The sequence below is a fragment of the Triticum dicoccoides genome, chromosome 5A, assembly GCF_002162155.2.
Source record: "Triticum dicoccoides isolate Atlit2015 ecotype Zavitan chromosome 5A, WEW_v2.0, whole genome shotgun sequence".
NCBI lineage: Eukaryota > Viridiplantae > Streptophyta > Magnoliopsida > Poales > Poaceae > Triticum > Triticum dicoccoides.
In genome coordinates this window covers 525,074,161-525,080,596 of record NC_041388.1, presented here as the reverse complement: position 1 = coordinate 525,080,596, position 6,436 = coordinate 525,074,161, and the positions used below count along the sequence as shown (strand labels likewise).

Here is a 6,436-nt window from a genome sequence, read left to right as displayed (position 1 = left end):
GCGCGAGTGGCCCGGGAGGGATAGGGAGAGTTCTAAATCACAAATATCAATGTCATATGCCTGTTCTGGGAGCGCGAAATGGCTCCTAGCATCATGCGTTGTGCCCTCATAGTATATAGAGTACTTATATAGCAAGATGAACACTAAATTCTGAACAATGGAACATATAAAACACGCTGTGCTACCCGCCCATACGAGGGATCTGCATCGCGCTTTCAATCTGGCTCGACCAATCTGTCTCGCTGGAGCTTTTTGACCTTGCTGTCAAAAATCGGACCACTTGGTTTCTCCCACGCTGCTCTTTCGTGCTCAAGTGAATGACGAGTGGGCCTCCATCGCTCCCAGGGCCGGCTTGACAGTGTGTGATGTGTGTGTGGCCTGTGCGTTGAGTGAATTTTTTTGACCGAGGCGATCGTGGGCGTATCCAGTATCCACCAATCCCGCATCCTTCTCGAGCCCCACATCCCTAGCCATGCCTCGCCGCCACCTCTCCTTCCCCCCATTCATCCTCTCGAGCCGCTGCCGCCGCCACCCCTATCTCTCCTCCTCACACATCCTTTCTCCTCGTCACATCTGGCCGGAGGAGAATGCTGCGGCCGCATCCCCTGGCGATGGCAGTGGGGGCGGGTGAGGCTGCAAGGCGACGAGCCAAGGCGGCAGTGCAGGGCCTCACAGGTTCTCGATCTGGAGAGGCAGGGACGGACGCCGGCGAGGCTGGTCCCCCACCTCTCCTCACCTTCTCCGACGTTCCCGGTCTGGAGCGGGAGGGACGGACGCCGGCGAGGCCAGCCTCCCTTCACACACAGGTACTTCCCCTCTCCCCTTTGTGCCCCCTCTCTCTTCCACGGCCTCTCTTTATTGTTACACACAAAGTCATTGGGGCAGCACACCATATGAATCCAAAGTTACTCACGTGATTCTTGCCTCTCCAGGTTTTAGATCTTTCTAAACTATTTGCTATTGTTGTGTGAGAACTGAATCAACTGATGGATATCAAGGTTTGCTGCCTTCAAGTTGTGTTTCCCCATAATAAGGGCTCCACTCAGTCAATTATTTTTTTATGGCTGCAGATTATGTGGGATGTTCTGCACAATCAACTTGGGAATAATTAGCAAGTAGTGGTGTCAATGGCATCCGTCAGAGCCATTTTGGTGGCACATGCACACCACGTTCTGGAATAACATAAGTCTCACAATCAACTTGGGCAGTTGATGTAGGCTGCCTCAATTTTCTGTCTGTGTAGCAGCAACAAGTTCATGAATCTACTGCTTGTTGCCTTTATTATTTTGATCTATGAAAAAAGAAAATTTACCCTGTCATTTATGTGTACGTTTCTTCTCTTACTGATTTTACTTGCTCGACAAAAGTGCAACAAAGCAATTTTTTATTCATATAGATATATAAAATGCATTTTTATGGTGTCTCTTTCTACATGATATTCTTTGTGTTCCACGATAATTTTTAGTGATTTTTGGTGATGTATATGGATTGCGGCAGATGAAGGAGGATGGAGGGAATGTGGATACGGCTTGGTTAGCATCTATTGAGGTTGTTAGTGAGCATTTCCTCCGGTGTCAACTACTAATGATATTCTTTGTTGAAATTAGCTAAAAGAAAAAAGTGCTTATGCAATATGCTTGGTGAAGCTTTCTAGGTTTTAGGTTGGTGGACCATACTTATGCAAAAAGGATAGTACAAATTTGGGATTAGTTTATGTTCTCATTCCACAAGGGTGGAGTGACCATTGTGTTTTTGTATGCCAACTCTTGTTTCGTTAGTTAGTGGCAGCAACAATGTATTTGGACCTTCGTAGTAAAGCCAAGACACTACTGGTTAAAAAGAAACCTCTTTTTTTAACACCCAGAGGCTTGTTTATTTTGTGGATGGTTGTTGCACTTTTCTCTATTGAAGAACAGGAATGCCATATGTACATTTATTTTCTCTGTAAAATCCAAATCATCAATACCAATCGCTCTTGATTTCTTATATTGTTTTTGGTCACAGATTAGAGTTTTTTTTTCTGTTCTAGCGAAACAGAGGTGGTGGTCCAATTATACCTATATTACTTCTTTTGGATGCTATCAAATGCTTTTATTAAATTTTATTCATAGCTGATTGGGTCTCCTATAGGACTATTCAGAGAAACGTGCATGTTAGTCTCTATTGAGATCACAAGGTAAGGTTAAATGATTACCTACCTTGTGATCTTCGGTTTTGAGAAGAAGTGTATCTCTATCCACTGCACGTTTCTCCCAAACTATTCAGTTAGTTTATTCAAATGACAGAGCGCATGGGTTCCTTTAGGTTTCTAAATGGAGCTGTGAAGTTTTCTAACTTAAAAAGTCTGCGTGATTAGACAAACTCTGGAGGCAGCCACAGGCTACCAGTTATAACAACCTTGCCATTTTCTTGCAGGAAGTCACTATGAAACAAGAGGAGATGGATAGGACTTTCAGATCTGGCGTTCTCCCTGTCACTTACTGCCTGCTTTATACACGGAAATAAACAGATAATTTTACAGTCCGTACATCGCAGGCCAATATAAAAAAGGTAAATCTATACAAAGAAAAAGAATGTTGTTTGTTACTTCTTTTCACGTACTCATTTTTGTTTTTAAAGGTTAAATTCAATACGTACCCGCGGTTACGGGCATATATAGATGAGCTTAGATATTGTTTCCTGTTCGGAAATAAGGGTACATGATATAGACAACATGTTGACAGTTTGAACAGCTTAATAGACGCAAAGAAATTTCCATTGCCTGCTATGTATGTAGCCTGAGCAGGCATTTGCAGCGAGTGGCCAAAGAATAGTAATCCCTTCCAGTCCTTGCATTGTTCTTTCTAAGAATCCTGATAGGCTCCATCTTGACAATGTTTACTATCTATTGCAGTACTTTTCCACTTCACAAAATAATACCTCAAAAGACACATGTATGAAGGGTATACTGTTTTCCCAATCAAAGTTGGAAACGGGCGCGCCAATGTCATTGCTCGGCTTATCATTGGAGTCGACAACAGAGCTCCCATCGCAACAAACTGGGCTCAATTCTTTCGCATGACAAATATGAGAGCAGGAGCACCATATGTGTTTGCCTTTGAGGAACTAGCTGGGGAGCTCCATCTCACTGTACAGACTCCCTCTGATAGTGGTGTAGGCAGCCACCGGCATTATCTGATAATATAATTTAGGTTCAGGACTTGCGTCATGTACTGTTTTGTGGCCCGTGAAATCTGCTTCACATCACCTTATTCTTTTTTTTTTGCGGGTGATCACCTTATTCTTTCTGACTCGGCTACTTGGTTGTACGAACTGGAAGTACTCCAAATGGTCTAATTGTAGTTTCGTAGGATTTATAGTACCTCTGTGTTGAGAAAATCAATTCTATGTTTCTCGCTTTTACAAATGTGTGGTAACTATTACTCAAATAGTCCTTGACCTTAGTTGGTCTCTAAATCAATGACATATCCATGCTATGAATACCCGGCTTGCTCGCGCTTTTTGCGCCATGGGCGCAACGGGTCATCTAGTGTTATCAAAAGTTTGGGATTGGTATGCCTGCGCGTAGACCGACCTGATGCAAGATCGCAGAAGACAGGGTTCCGAAGGGCCTTCATATTGGCAGTTTTAAATATTAATAAAGGGATGCATTTAGAGAATTCCCTATAATTCTTTAGAGAAGAAAAGAATCAGGCTTTCCTCCTCTCTAAGGGGCATCTACACCTGCAAACTACCCGCATACGTCCGGACCACGAAAGTCATTCAAGGCGAGTCTGTATCGGTCCACGGAGTGGTCTGGATGCGTTTTCTTTCGCAAACCGGAGACAGTAGTGGGGGAGCTTTGGCGGAGTCCGGACACCAGCCACGTAGGACTCCGATACCCTCGGCCCATCCAAAACCCTTCCCGGACCACGCGCCTTCATCCTCCCCATTTTCTCCCATTCCTTCTTCCTCTATTGCCTTCATCGCCGCTCCACAACCCCGGCCGCCATGTCACACCCCTACCGGATCTCTACGTCTCCGTCACCTTCACCGTTTCAGCCGTGCTCCACTCCGTTTCTCCTTCGTTGCCATTCAACTCCTGTCCTTCGACCACCCCGCTAGGTACCATCCGCTACGGCTATACTCACCATGCCCGACAAATGTTCGATGAATTGTCGTAGCTAAAAGCAATTTTCCCTTCTTCTATCTAGCAATGGAATTCGATTTGGAGTACATGTACGAGCACGACGTTGAGTCGTCCGACGAGGAGGAGCACTCGGAAGAGATGGCGATGATGTAGTCGGTCCTTGAAGACGTGAAGCGTGCGGAAGACCATGTTCTCAACTTCAAGGGCTCCATGAAGGGTCATCGTGTGCTCAACCACAACAGGGCGCGCGGCCATTTGACAGTGATGGCCGACTACTTTGCTCCAGATGCACTCTTCGCTGACCAATTTCGCCGGCGTTTTCGGATGCGCAAGGCTATCTTCGGTCATTTCTACCATGGCGTTCGGTCCTATGATGAGTACTTTGTCTTGAAGAAGGACGCCCTTGGAACGATTGGCTTGTCTAGTTACCAGAAATGTGCGGCCACACTATGAATGCTTGCATATGGCACGGCCGCTGATTCATGGGACGAGTACCTACGGATGTCTGAGAGCACATGCGGAAGATGCCATGGTCAGGTTTGCACCTGCCGTGGTCAAGGTGTTGGGACCTCTGTACCTGAGAGAACCAACTGTGGCAGACACCGAGATGCTCTTGGCAATCTCAGAAGCAAGAGAGTGGCCAGGTTTGCTCGGATCTCTTGACTACATGCATTGAAAATGGAAGAACTTTCTGAAGGCTTTACAAGGGAAATATCAGGGTCATATTAAAAAGCCCTTCGTCATTATTGAAGTAGTTGCATCACATGATCTTTGGATTTGGCATGCTCGGGTCTCACGGTGACATCAATGTGCTCCAGCGATCACTGTTGTTTGTGAGGCTGACTAAAGAAAAAGCTCCTCCTTGCCACTATATTGTCAATGGACATGAGTACAACATGGGTTAATATCTGGTTGACGGTATCTATTCTCAGTGGACTACCTTTGTCAGCACCATCTCTAACCCAGTTGGCTAGAAAAAGACTCGCTTTGCCCAAAGACAAGAAGCAGCTAGAAAGGATGTCGATCGGGCATTCGGAGTTCCGCAGCCCCATTTTGCAGTTGTTCATGGACCTGCTAAACAATGGGATCCGGAGACCTTGTGGGAGGTGATGACATGTTGTGTGATCATGCATAACATGACCGCCGATGTCATTTAACTTATTCTATTAATATAAGATCTTAAATAATATACATTTATGTATTACACTTGGCAAAATTAACTACATAATAATGTTGCTAACATTAATAATGACAAAAGACTTGTACGAAGTTAAGATAATATAAGTGAAGCCAATTTTTTTTCATTTAATGCACTAGACCTCAAAGAAATTTGGTAAAATTAAATTTCCCTCTAAATTATGAAAGAAATAAAAATCAAATGACTTGAAGATTATTTTGTCTTAATTGTGATATCTAGGTATATGTATATGGTCGTGTCTATTTTAGTATCCTTAGATATCTGTGGAGATCTCTAGAGTGCCCATTTCCTAGATACTTATTTGTGAAATACTTTCGGTGATTGTAAGAGACAAAAAAACTTAGACGAGTCTACCTCACCAAGGATAAATTATTGATGACTTGTTTTTTTGTGAAAGAAAATTATTTAAGACTTTTTGTCATGATGATGAGCGCGGGGTGAGAGGAATATTATTATTAATGCAATGATATGTTTATTAGTTAATACTTTCTCCGTCCGAAAATACATGTTGGAGATATAATTTATATCTCCCGCAAGTATTTTCGGACGAAGGGAGTACATGAGATGCAAATGGATTGCGGTCACTGGATGAAGTCTTATCTAAGGAGGCAGATAGATATTTTTTTTTATTTTTTTTGAGAAGCAAGAGTAACCACGTTACTCTTAAGCCAACACATAGTCGGTAGCTAACACTGCATTCAGATCGTCCGTGATCGCCGCCACCCTCTGTATGTCTTCCAGCCTTTAGCGAGAGCATGGGCTAGCTTGTTTTGACATCAGCTAGCATGTATGACCTGGGATACGCTGAACCTCTGGAGTTCCTTTTTGATGTCGGAGAAAACTGAATGCCAGGGAGAACTGTTGCTGGCGCCCGGTTGAAGCTTATTCACAACGAAAATGCAGTCAGTTTCAGCAATTGGCCCCCTGTACAGAGGTGACAGGGCCTGCAGGCCAGCAAGTAAGGCCTTCGCTTCGGCTTCCTCCACTGTAGAGCAACATCGAATTCCTTTGGACAGAGAGACAACGACGAGCCCCTCATGATCTCGCGCGACAGCGCCCACTTGCGATATCCCACTATCGGCTAGAAAAGCAGCATCTGAGTTCAGTTT

At 44.3% G+C, this 6,436-nt stretch overlaps 1 long non-coding RNA gene across 2 annotated transcripts; it reads left to right on the top strand.

Moving 5' to 3' along the window:
- Nucleotides 1-261: 261 nt before the first annotated feature.
- Nucleotides 262-3,354, top strand: LOC119302503. Of its 2 annotated transcripts, XR_005147618.1 has the most exons (5): nt 262-806; nt 933-998; nt 1,071-1,548; nt 2,416-2,550; nt 2,894-3,354. It is a non-coding gene; the product is annotated as an uncharacterized LOC119302503 (long non-coding RNA). The 2 variants fall into 2 exon arrangements; XR_005147619.1 differs by lacking the exon at nt 933-998 and having other exon boundaries at nt 264-806.
- The last annotated feature ends 3,082 nt before the right edge of the window (nt 3,355-6,436 follow it).